The following is a 12,092-nucleotide window of genomic DNA, read 5'->3' on the forward strand; positions in this document are numbered from 1 at the left end:
TCCTTGAAGAACTATTAAAATCTAACTACATCATCTCTTCTAACCAGAGTATACAAGCGAATAGAGAGGGTTGTGAATGTGATATTCCCATAAAACTTTCTCCTTCGGGGGAAGCCGGTTCAATCAGCTTAGGGGTGAACACCGTTCCGGTTCGATGGGTGTTTTTATATATATACAAGAAAATGTGATCGGTTGGATTAGCCAGGAAAATGAGCTTGCAAAGCCAGTTAAATATAAAAAAATATGAAAACAGATTCATGAATTAGTGATTTTCTGTCCACTATATACAATACTCTTTCTGTCTAAAAATACATGTTAAATAATATTACTTGTTGTGATGATACTCCCTTTTGTGCATAAGAGACTATTTCCAGATTGCTTTTTCGTAATTCACTTAAACTTTTAATAAACAGAGAGAGTGACGGACACGAGAATGATAGATACTGTATAAAATAAGAGTGAGGTTCAAGCAATACTGAGAGAGGATGAAAATGATAGAACGTTAATAACAGATGGGATTCTTCTTCATTATAATAGCGAAATTCAAAAACCGAAATATAGAATGTCAAGTAAAACCAATTGTATCTAATTAATTGGCATGTCGCAGAACTTAACATGTCCAAAAATTACGAAAAACGATTAGGTAGAAAATTAATTATGAATGAAAATAGTTTTCAATCATATTGGCAGGTTTTGCTTACATATAAAACTGAATAGCGCGCATAGTGGCAGGGGAGATAATTAATTTCTGAAAACTTTCAAAATCTTAAGCCAATTCAGGAAAATGAGTTATTTTCCTTGTGTTTACGTCACACGTTATAAGTAAAAATGGCGAAATTGTTTGTTGTTTTTTGTTTTTGTTTTTTTGTTTTTTTTTAATCATGGAAATACTTTTTTGTAGTAAGTATTCCAGTAATAAATAACTAATTACGGTATGGTAAATAAGTAGATAACCTTGCTTATAGTTGAAATCGGCATAAAAAATAAGTAAATACCATTTTTTTTAATGAAAACTCAATTTGCTTATAGCTGAAATATACATAAAAAGTAAGTTAGTGTCATTGTTTTTTTATGAAAACCCAATTTTTCGACTGTCAGATTTCGCTATTATAACGAAGAGGAACCGAGATCATTTGCTGAGTTATTTGTTATTTGAACAAACTGAAAAATTGGGGAGGGGGAGTCAAATACAACTCAATCCCAATGGTCACATTTTCCGATTGCCACATTTATGTAATTGGCAGTATTACTTTGCAAAAAAAAAAAAAAAAAAAAATGATGCAATTCCTTTAATTAGACGAAACTTTGACCGCCATATTGTAATTTGTGTTGCCCTTCCCTTTTGTTTATAAGTGATTATAATTTCTTTATTAACTTCCATTGTCAATAAACAGAGAAAAAGAGAGGGTAACGAAAGCGAGAGTAATAGACGGCGTATAAGTTGAAAGCATAGGGTCAATCAATATACATTATAAGAGAGTGAATGTGAGAGATACGACGTTAGTAAGATATTGGTTACTTGATGAGTTAATTGCAAATTACAATCGATTAACAAAAAAATAAATAAATAAACGGACGTTTGCACTTACTTCTTTAAGAAACATATTTTGCCATATTTTCTGATAACCAAATGTCTTATGGGAATATTTTGTCCGTTTTTGTAAAACGAAACCTGTGCACAAATTATGGAAATAAATGGAATATTCTTTTTATGCTTCTGATTCTTATTGATGATGATCGATTATTCGGATTGTGATTCTTCGGACTACTGTTCTCGTTCTGAGTGCTATTTTCACAGCGTTTCGATCGATATAATCACTGACCTTCTTCAGGTGTATCTTGCTGAATTAGAGCAGCTTTCCGTCGAACTTGGAATCTGCACGAAATTTCTAATTAATTAGTTAGAATTTTATGAGCATCAAGACTCCTAAAATGCATACTATAATTATCCGCAAAGATCCGTGGCGTAGTGGATAAACTACTTGGTGATTCAATTGTAAGTTACACTTTTCTGGTGGTTGAAGGATCAAGCTTCAATGCGGACAACACTAAAAAATATACAATTGCGAATTACTTAGGAACGAATTTTTTGCAGATTCCCGAGTTCGACAGAAGATTTCTGAGTTTTACACAGCGATTCCAGAGTTCGACAAGATAAACCTGAAGAAGATCGCAGATTACATCGACCATTGTGAGAATAGCACTCAAAATGAGAACAGTAGTCCGAAGAATCCAAATTATACGAATATTCATTTTAATTATTTTAGGAGAATTTCCTAAATTTTTGATTGACAATCTTCTACTAAAAGTACAGTGAGGCCACACAGCGTTTTGAAAGAGAAATCTGGTAGAATTTCTATGAATATCTGTCGATAGTCACGTTATTGAATATTTTATGGGGGATTAGTACAGCATTTCTGAACGCTATCTGCTGGAAGCAGTTTTTTTTTTGGAAGATTAAACATGTGTCTTATGTTTTATATATAAATGGTACACACGTGGCCACGGAAACGGGAGAGAGGGTAAGGCAAAGCAAGAGAAAAGAAAAGCGAGAGAGGATTCCATTCTGTCGGTAATTTTATTCGATTCGTTTTTGTCTTTTCCCCTGGCGTTAGACTCAAATAATCCATTTGTTATTCTAGAGTTTCAATAATCGGTGTTTGTTGGGAGCTTTTAGTGAATGCCTGTTGCCATGGTTAGAAATGAAGAAAAATAGCGGAAGTAGTTTTGGAAAAGTATATTTTATCAGACGCCCGGGAAAAGTTAAAAAATACCAAGACGTAGTAAAATATTGAAAGACTTTGTATTATTTGTTTTGATCGGACTATTGTTCTAATTATGAGTGTTATTTGTGCAACGTTTCGGTCGGTGTAGCCTCCGACTTTCGTCAGGCAACTTGGAAAAGAAAGGAGAAAAGTGACTGGCTTTGTTAATGGTTTCGAATTCTTAGAGTCGTTGTTTTTTTTGTTTTTGTTTTTTTCCGCCATGGGTTTGTATGTGTGAAAAAAAAAATTTGGTTGACAAGGGGAGGTAACTTAATAAAGTTGTACGGGATTGTCTCCTTTTCAGAACTGTAATATTGAAAGACTTTGCGAACATGTCGTAGGGAACTCGGAAACATTGTAAATGGATCTAAGAGGCCGAGAGGAAAAAGCGCAAGTAATAAATGTGAAGGTAAAAAACGAAAGAAAGCAGAAATGAAAAATAAAGATAGAAAGTAAATAATTAAGGAAGACGAAAGAAACAGAAAGTGGTTAAAAAGAAACAATGCCGGTAGCCATTAGTCGCGTGCTCTCGTGTAATGAATGAATGCGTGAATGTAGGATTGACATGAAATTCTTAAAGATAAACTAAAATGACCGAAAAATGGGCTGAAATGACTTAAATAAATAAAAAGTAAATGACTTAGAATGACTGATGAACTAAGAATGAATTGAATGCTAAAAAAATAACTGGAATCCTTCAAAAACAACTTGAATGATCTGGAGAATGACTTGAATGGCTTTAAGACTGATGTGTTGTAAAGTGGGTGATCATTTTACATTAAATTAATACAGAAAAGTGATCCCCCCCCTTTATATCACAAGGTTACAAACATAAGTACAGCATGTAATAAGAACAGATACTACAATTTGATCTTGGCCAAAAGACCAAGAAAAGCGGTATTTATTTGCTCCCCCACCGAGCCAATTAGGCACAAGGCCGATTTTTAATGTGAGGAATAAAGGGGAAATGGGGACCAACTCCCCGGGGAGTAGGGGAGCTGGATAGTGACAATTAGCATGAAGGGTTGCCCATACATTGACCAAGGTCTTATATGTGGGGTTGCCCTCATATACGGTCTTTGCTTTCAGTATCTAACGGAACAGATACTACACTTTGATCTTGGCCAAAAAGGCGAAGAAAATACTACTTATTTGCTCCCCCACCGAGAAAATTAGGCACAAGGCCGATTTTTAATGTGAAGAGTAGAGAGGAAATGGGGACGTAGAGGAGCTGGATAGTGACAATTGGTATGAACGGTTGTCCCTACATCAACCAAGGTCTTATATGTGAGGTTACCCCCAAATATGGACTTTGCTTGCAGTATCTGTCGGAACAGATACTACACTTTGATCTTAACCAAAAGGCAAAGAAAACGGTATTTATTTGGTCTCCCACCGAGCAAATTAGGCACAAGGCCGATTTTTAAAGTGAGGAGTGAAGGGGAAATGGGACCTACTCGCCGGGGAGTAGGGGGCTGGATAGTAACAATTGTTATGAAGGGTTGCCCCTACATTGACCAAGGTCTTATATGTGGGGTTGGTATTTATTTGTTCCCCCACCGAGCAACTTAGGCACAAGGCCGATTTTGAATGTGAGGAGTGAAGGGGAAATGAGGACCAACTCCCCGGGGAGTAGGGGAGCTGGATAGTGACAATTGGTATGCCCATACATTGACCAAGGTCTTATATGTGGGGCTGCCCCCACATATGATCTTTGCTTGCAGTATCTACCGGAACAGATGGTATTTATTTGCTCCCCCACCGAGCAAATTAGGCACAAGGCCAATTTTTAATGTGAGGAGTGAAGGGAGGGGGAAGGGAAAAAGGGGACCAGCTCCCGAGAGGTGGGAAATGGGAGCTGGTTAAAGGTCAGGCATGTGGGGTTGCCCCCACATCTGGTCTTTGCTAGTCATAGCTTGCAGTATCTACCGGAACAGATACTACACTTTGATCTTGGCCAAAAGGCCAAGAAAAGGGTATTTATTTGCTCCCCCACCGAACAAATTAGGCACAAGGCCGATTTTTAATGTGAGAAGTGAAGGTGAAATGGGGACCAACTTCCCGGGGATTAGGGGAGCTGGATAATGAGAATTGGTGTGACGGGTTGCCCCTAGATTGACCAAGGTCTTATATGTGAGGTTGGTATTTATTTGCTCCCCTACCGAACAAATTAGGCACAAGATCGATTTTTAATATGAGGAGTGAAGGGGAAATGAGGACCAACTCCACGGGGAGTAGGGGAGCTGGATAGTGACAATTGGTATGAACGGTTGTCCCTACATCAACCAAGGTCTAATATGTGGGCTGCCCCCATATATGGTCTTTGCTTGTAGTATCTGCCGAAACAGATAGTACACTTTGATCTTGGCCAAAAGGCCAAGAAAAGCTTAAACAGCTAAGAACAAACCTTTGATCTTAACCAAAAAGGCCAAGCACAAAAGTGCTACGGACAGACCGACAGACCGACAAACTGACCGACGAACCGACGGAGTGACTTATAGAGTCGCTTGCATGCGACTAAAAAAGAATGGAATTAAGAAAAATGAAAATAGGAAGAAAATTAAACGAGGAATGAACGAAACGGGAAGAAAGGCTGGGAAAATGAAACTAAAAAGAATATGTTAAAAAGCTAATGAAGAAATGTACAAGAAAGGTAGAATATGGATCGTACTGAAATAATAATGTTGGGAACAGGTTATGCCGAACTGGGAAGCATGGTAATTGGCTCCAAGAGACTAAAAGGAAGAAGCGAAAGGAAGAAAATATCTATAAGAGAAAAAAAAAAGAAAAAAATATGGAAGAAAATAGAAATGAGAAATAAAAAAGTACGTAAATACAATGGGAAGATTGAAAGAAAAGCAAGAAAATAATAGAAAAAAGAGCGAATTAAAAGAAAAATAGAAAAGGAATGCAGGAAAAATGAAGGAAAGGGAAAAAGGACTGAAAAAAATGAAAAAAAAAGATTGAATGTACGTTAGACACAAATGAGGAAATGGAATAAAATTGTAAAAGATAAGGTATGCAGACTACGTGTAGTGCCGAAATAATAACGTTATTATTTAGAACCCCATTTTTAACTTGGGGAGGGTGGCTTTCTAGCTATACTGTATTTTAACCTAACAATTTAATTAACAAAGGATACCAGAAAAATTAAATCTAACCTGAAAACCCTATCTGAAAAATACCACGGTCCGTATGCTGCATAAATACTGAAGTAAAAAAAAAAAAAGGAAGACACATCATAAGAGAAAAGTAGAAGATATTGGGAGAAATAAATAAATAAAAAAAATAAAATAACGGCACGGAAGAAAAATGGCAGAAAATGAGAAAAACATACAAAGAAGTAAATAAAGAAAGGCATAGGACGAAGAAAGAAAGAAGTAAGCATGGCAAAACTAACAAATTGCTTCTTCAAGATTATTGACAGTCTTGGCCTTTGGGCCGAGATCAAAGTGTAGTATCTGTTCCGGCAGATACTGCACTTAAGATAATTTGTACCAGTCAATGGAGGGGAAACCCTCTATGCTGGGACAATTATTATTTTTGGTAACCAGAGTGACCCCTTTTAGGGGAGCTGGTTTTTACCTCACATTAAAAACGGCCTTGTGCCTAATTTGCTCAGTGGGGGAGCAAATAAACACCATAAACACCATCTGTTCCGGCAGATGCTGCACTTAAGATAATTTGTACCAGTCAATGGAGGGGAAACCCTCTATACTGGGACAATTATTATTTTTGGTAACCAGAGTGACCCCTTTTAGGGGAGCTGGTTTTTACCTCACATTAAAAACGGCCTTGTGCCTAATTTGCTCAGTGGGGGAGCAAATAAATACCATCTGTTCCGGCAGATGCTGCAAGCTATGACTAGCTATGACTAGCAAAGACCAGATGTGGGGGCAACCCCACATGCTTGACCATTAACCAGCTCCCATTTCCCACCTCTCGGGAGCTGGTCCCCTTTTTCCCTTCCCCCTCCCTTCACTCCTCACATTAAAAATCGGCCTTGTGCCTAATTTGCTCGGTGGGGGAGCAAATAAACACCATCTGTTCCGACAGATGCTGCACTTAAGATAGTTTGTGCCAGTCAATGGAGGGGAAACCCTCTATACTGGGACAATTATTATTTTTGGTAACCAGAGTGCCCCCTTTTTGCCTACTTTTAGGGGAGCTGGTTTTTACCTCACATTAAAAACGGCCTTGTGCCTAATTTGCTCAGTGGGGGAGCAAATAAATACCATCTGTTCCGACAGATACTGCACTTAAGATAATTTGCACGAGTCAATGGAGGGGAAACCCTCTATACTGGGACAATTATTATTTTTGGAAATCAGAGTGCCCCCTTTTTGCCTACTTTTAGGGGAGCTGGTTTTTACCTCACATTAAAAACGGCCTTGTGCCAAATTTGCTCAGTGGGGGAGCAAATAAATACCATCTGTTCCGGCAGATACTGCAAGCAAAGACCATATGTGTGGGCAACCTCACATATAAGACCTTGGTCAATGTAGGGGCAACCCTTCATACCAATTGTCACTATCCAACTCTCCTACTCCCCGGGGAGTTGGTCCCCATTTCACCTTCACTCCTCACATTAAAAATCGGCCTTGTGCCTAATTTGCTCGGTGGGGGAGCAAATAAATACCATCTGTTCCGGCAGATACTGCAAGCTATGACTAGCAAAGACCAGATGTGGGGGCAACCCCACATGCCTGACCATTAACCAGCTCCCATTTCCCACCTCTCGGGAGCTGGTCCCCTTTTTCCCTTCCCCCTCCCTTCAATCCTCACATTAAAAATTGGCCTTGTGCCTAATTTGCTCGGTGGGGGAGCAAATAAATACCATCTGTTCCGGCAGATACTGCAAGCAAAGACCATATGTGGGGGCGATCCCACATATAAGACCTTGGTCAATGTAGGGGCAACCCTTCATACCAATTGTCACTATCCAGCTCCCCTACTCCCCGGGGAGTTGGTCCCCATTTCCCCTTCACTCCTCACATTAAAAATCGGCCTTGTGCCTAATTTGCTCGGTGGGGGAGCAAATAAATACCATCTGTTCTTCAGATGCTGCACTTCATTTTCTTGTTCTCTTTCGGTGGAGGAGAAATCCTTCACGGCTGAGACAATTTTTATTTTTGTACCTTTTCTCCACGTTAAAAAACGACCCTGGTGTCTAACTCTGTCCCGTGGGAAGGCATAGTAAATAGGTACAATAAATATCAGATTGTCATCAACGTCCGTTTTTAAGCAGTTATTTCTGTACTGTGTCAAGACGAAAAGACAACTTGAGGTAAGATCTTCAGACGATTCGTCACTATTGTTGAAACTTAGTAGAATTTTGTTTTTTTGAGAGGTTGGCTGATTAAGAAGCAGCCCCTTGGCATTGTGTTCCACGGGTTGTTTTTTTGGAATAATCATGTTGGCATACCGGTTCCCGTTATATCACCGAAATTAAGCAATGGTGAGCTTGGCCAGTATCAGATGGGTCACCATTTCGGAATACCAGACGCTGTATGTAGGATGATGTCGACACTTCTGACAGTTTCTAAAACCCACCTGGCCTCAAGCGGTCTCGATCTTGTCCTGCCGCTGGATCAAACTCGTTGGGACGAAAGAGTTATCCATCATCGCTTGGCCAGAACCAGCCAAAGGTGAAGAGATCCCAAGAAGTAAAAAGAGAAATTGCTATAGCAAGCCCCCCCCTCTACAAAAAAGAGGCAAGAAGAGTGAGAGTTGAACATTCGAATGATAGGTAAAGTTTGGAAGAGCAAGGAGGAAGTTCGGCCATGTAGCCCTGCCAGACAGAATCTTTTCTTTGGAGTTCCAGTTAAGAGACGTTGTTAAATATGGCTTATGTCTCGGTCTGGTCAAGCAAACATCCAGTATTGCATGTATGTTATTCAGATTAGTAAACAGGTTCCATTATATAAACTAAACAAAAATTTTTTTTTTTTTGTTTATAAATTAGCCTTCCGGTTTTATTTTGTATGGGGTATCTTCAGTTGTAACTCTGACTGGATCAAGGGACGGCCTTATCCCGGAACAACGTGTGGGAGACAATCGCGGCGAGTGAATGCATAGATGCTTCTTCGCCGACATAGAAGCAAAGAATTGTGGTATGCTCCATGGAAGGGTACAATAGACCAGATTGTCATCGAGTGAAAGGAACAACCAATACGATAATGCAAGGAAGAAAGAAATGTTTATTGCAATAGAAAGTATGAGAATGAGGAGGCAGACATTAGAAAGATATTACTAATGTCTGAAGCAAAACTGTTGGGTAATGCCGTGCACACTATATATCATTCTGGCCATGTATTTGTGTAGCTCTCTTTCTTTCGCGTCATCCTTGTCACTTCCTCACGTTTTCTTTGACCTTCCCCAACTAACTAATCATGTTACATCAACTAACGTGTACAAGCCCAAGAACTCTTAAGGAAACTTTCAATGTGACCATATCAGCGAAATCTCCTGTTCTGCACACATCTCGTTGATGTTGTCCATACTTCATTTTTTTTTTCTGAGATCATCAGATTTGAGCTTATTTTCAAGATTCATGCATTTAAATATCGAAAGGTTGGAAAACAATTTAACTGTTCTTCAACACCGAATAAAAATTTTATCTTAAAGAATATTTAGGGTCAACCAAAAGACTCCGGGCAAAGCCTAGTCGGGATAACTAGTAATCTATATTAAGCTCTTTTGTTTTTAACACATAGTGTAGTATCTTTAAAAAAAGTTTACAGTATATCAGGTTTTTATGCAATATTGCAGTTACAAACAAACAAACAAAAGGAAAGAAAATTTTTTAAAAATCCGGGTCGAATTTTTTTTTTATTTTTTAACAAGATGTTTTATTATCATTACTTTCCCGGCATTGTCTATCTCGCCCGGTGTACATTTTTCTTTTTCCTCCGACCGCATGCCGGCCACAGTCGGCCCATTCTCACCCTCGACTTTACACGTCCATTTTCTTGAACGTCGACTCTCTTTCCCCGCAGAGCACATGATGTCCTTTTCTTGTCTCGCCAACTCCTGCACACTTCCTAATTTGCATATACGCGTTTTTCGGCTACTACTGCTGCTGCTAATCTTTTCGCAAGCCAGCTATTCCTCGCTGCTGCTGATACTTTCCTACGCGATTATATGCAGGATGTCACAGTTACTCGAGTGTAAAGAACCATCAACATGAATAAAGAAAGGTTTATTGCAATAGAGAATACAACAATGAATAGACAGACATTAGTAATCTTAAAAGCACAGCCGTTTTGTAATACGATGCTCGCTATGTAGTTCTGTATGGATAAGTTTACATAGGGAAAAGGAGCATAGGATATTCTGTTACAACACACAGACTTCATTAAATATCATATTTACTAGTGGATCTTTATGGGGCATAGTTATTCTGTTTAGGCTGGTGAATCTCTTTCCGATTGGAAGGTTCTTGATAAGGTTCAGAAGCGCACCTGTAATTTGGTTAGCCTCAGCTTTTCTTCTTCTCTGCACCCCCCCTCTCTCTCTCTCTCTTTCTCTTTCTTTCTCTCTCTTTCTCAGTGACATGATATTGCTAGTCTCAGTCTCTTCTATTATGATATGTGTTCTTCTGAAATGACTAATTAATTTCCTGCTAACGGGAACAGTTTTATCAATGTGATTATATATATATATATATATATATATATATGAAATTTATATATATATATATATATATATATATATATATGTATATATATATATATATATATATAAATTTCAGTTAAATTTACCAAAATGATCCAAGATGGCAAAACTAAAGTATATTATAAATATTAAAGAATTAATATTTATAAAGTAATCTTAACCAGATGTAAAAGCTCGATAAAACCAAATAGGAGATAGAGCTTATAATAAGAACAAGTAGTTAATAAAACACGTTAAAAAACACTTTGAAAAAGAGTTAAAAACATATTTAATTTAAAAAAGGAAACACTAAATAATATTCCTTAATCCGCGGAGTTTCAAAGAAATACTTTCCTTCTCACCAGAGGGTAGGATTTAGTAAAATGCGGGATATGATTTTGCTTGGAAAAGTATTTGATGAAACTATAAGTAAGTCATAGTCTTACTTGATAACAAAAAGTGAAGCAGAGGGAATAGAGTGGATAAAAAAGTAATTTCATGTGAATGGATAGTCTGGTGAAGGGTAAAGTATCCAATGACGGTGAAATCCAAAAATGCAGAATCCAAGAAAGTTAGTTAAATTTCCATTCGCACAAGTAAAATCCAAGGGAACCGCGTAATTGGAAGATGATCCAAAGTAATCCAAAAGGCAGAAATCCGTGGAATAATTCACAAATAGGTACAAGAAAAAGGGAAAGAATTCCAATAATATTGTTAAAAGAAAGATAAAATGTGCGTAAAAAAGAAATGGATGAAATTTAAAACTCGACTGTCGAGGCGAAGCTTAATTAATTAAGCCTCGCCTCGACAGTCGAGTTATATATATATATATATATATATATATATATATATATATATATATATATATATAAACATTTCATACATTTTTTCAATCCCAAACAAAGCATATTGTCATTTGGAACATAAGGAGCTACTATTTGGGATCGTGTCTAACAGGGGACTGTGGGGAATTGACAGCGAGATATCTGTTAGCATTGCATTTCAGCATATTAGTACACTCAAGAAAACAGGAAACAGGAAGGCAATTCCACCGTCTAACAATCCGAAGGAACTATTATAGTAAAGGGCTTTCCGATATTTAAAGAAGTCAACAGTGAAGGGATGGGATTTTGACGCACGTCAGGTATATGCACGTTAAGGGGAAATAAAAGTGCTATGAGTTCATCAGAGCGCATTCCATTACTTGTAAAACAGGTATATGAATGTAACATAGTGGCGATTTGACAGTGGTTGGGGCTTGGGCGACCTATTAGATTTAAGACTCTTTTTCGAACCTTGTCTAAGAGTGAGAGACTAGTGGCAGATACACTAGCTCAGATAATTATGTAAACATACAGGATACTCTCTGGTGTGAGTAATTCTCTATTATTCAGCAAATAATTACTCAACAGATAGTCATACCCATTTTTATTTTATACATATTTTTCCATGGAGATTGTCTTATCATTTTTGTCTAGCTGTGGATAAGACATCTTCCACTATGCCAGATATTGATCCGCTATCTCATAGATTCTAACCTTTAAGTGCAACTATTTGTATTTCTCTTGCACTTGGTTTACCAGGTATATTCGCCAAGTAGTTTTTGAAATTCTTTTCACGAGTTCGGTTGCTCGTATAATTACTGGAATGATGGAAATCTTCCTAAGATTC

At 37.8% G+C, this 12,092-nt stretch overlaps 1 pseudogene; it reads right to left on the reverse strand.

Annotated features, from left to right (window-relative positions):
* Positions 1-4,588: 4,588 nt before the first annotated feature.
* On the reverse strand, positions 4,589-4,743 carry LOC145286694 (U2 spliceosomal RNA; annotated as a pseudogene).
* Positions 4,744-12,092: the final 7,349 nt, after the last annotated feature.

The sequence above is a fragment of the Euprymna scolopes genome, chromosome 10 (genome assembly GCF_053919585.1).
Source record: "Euprymna scolopes isolate OS-2025 chromosome 10, ASM5391958v1, whole genome shotgun sequence".
Classification (NCBI taxonomy): domain Eukaryota; kingdom Metazoa; phylum Mollusca; class Cephalopoda; order Sepiida; family Sepiolidae; genus Euprymna; species Euprymna scolopes.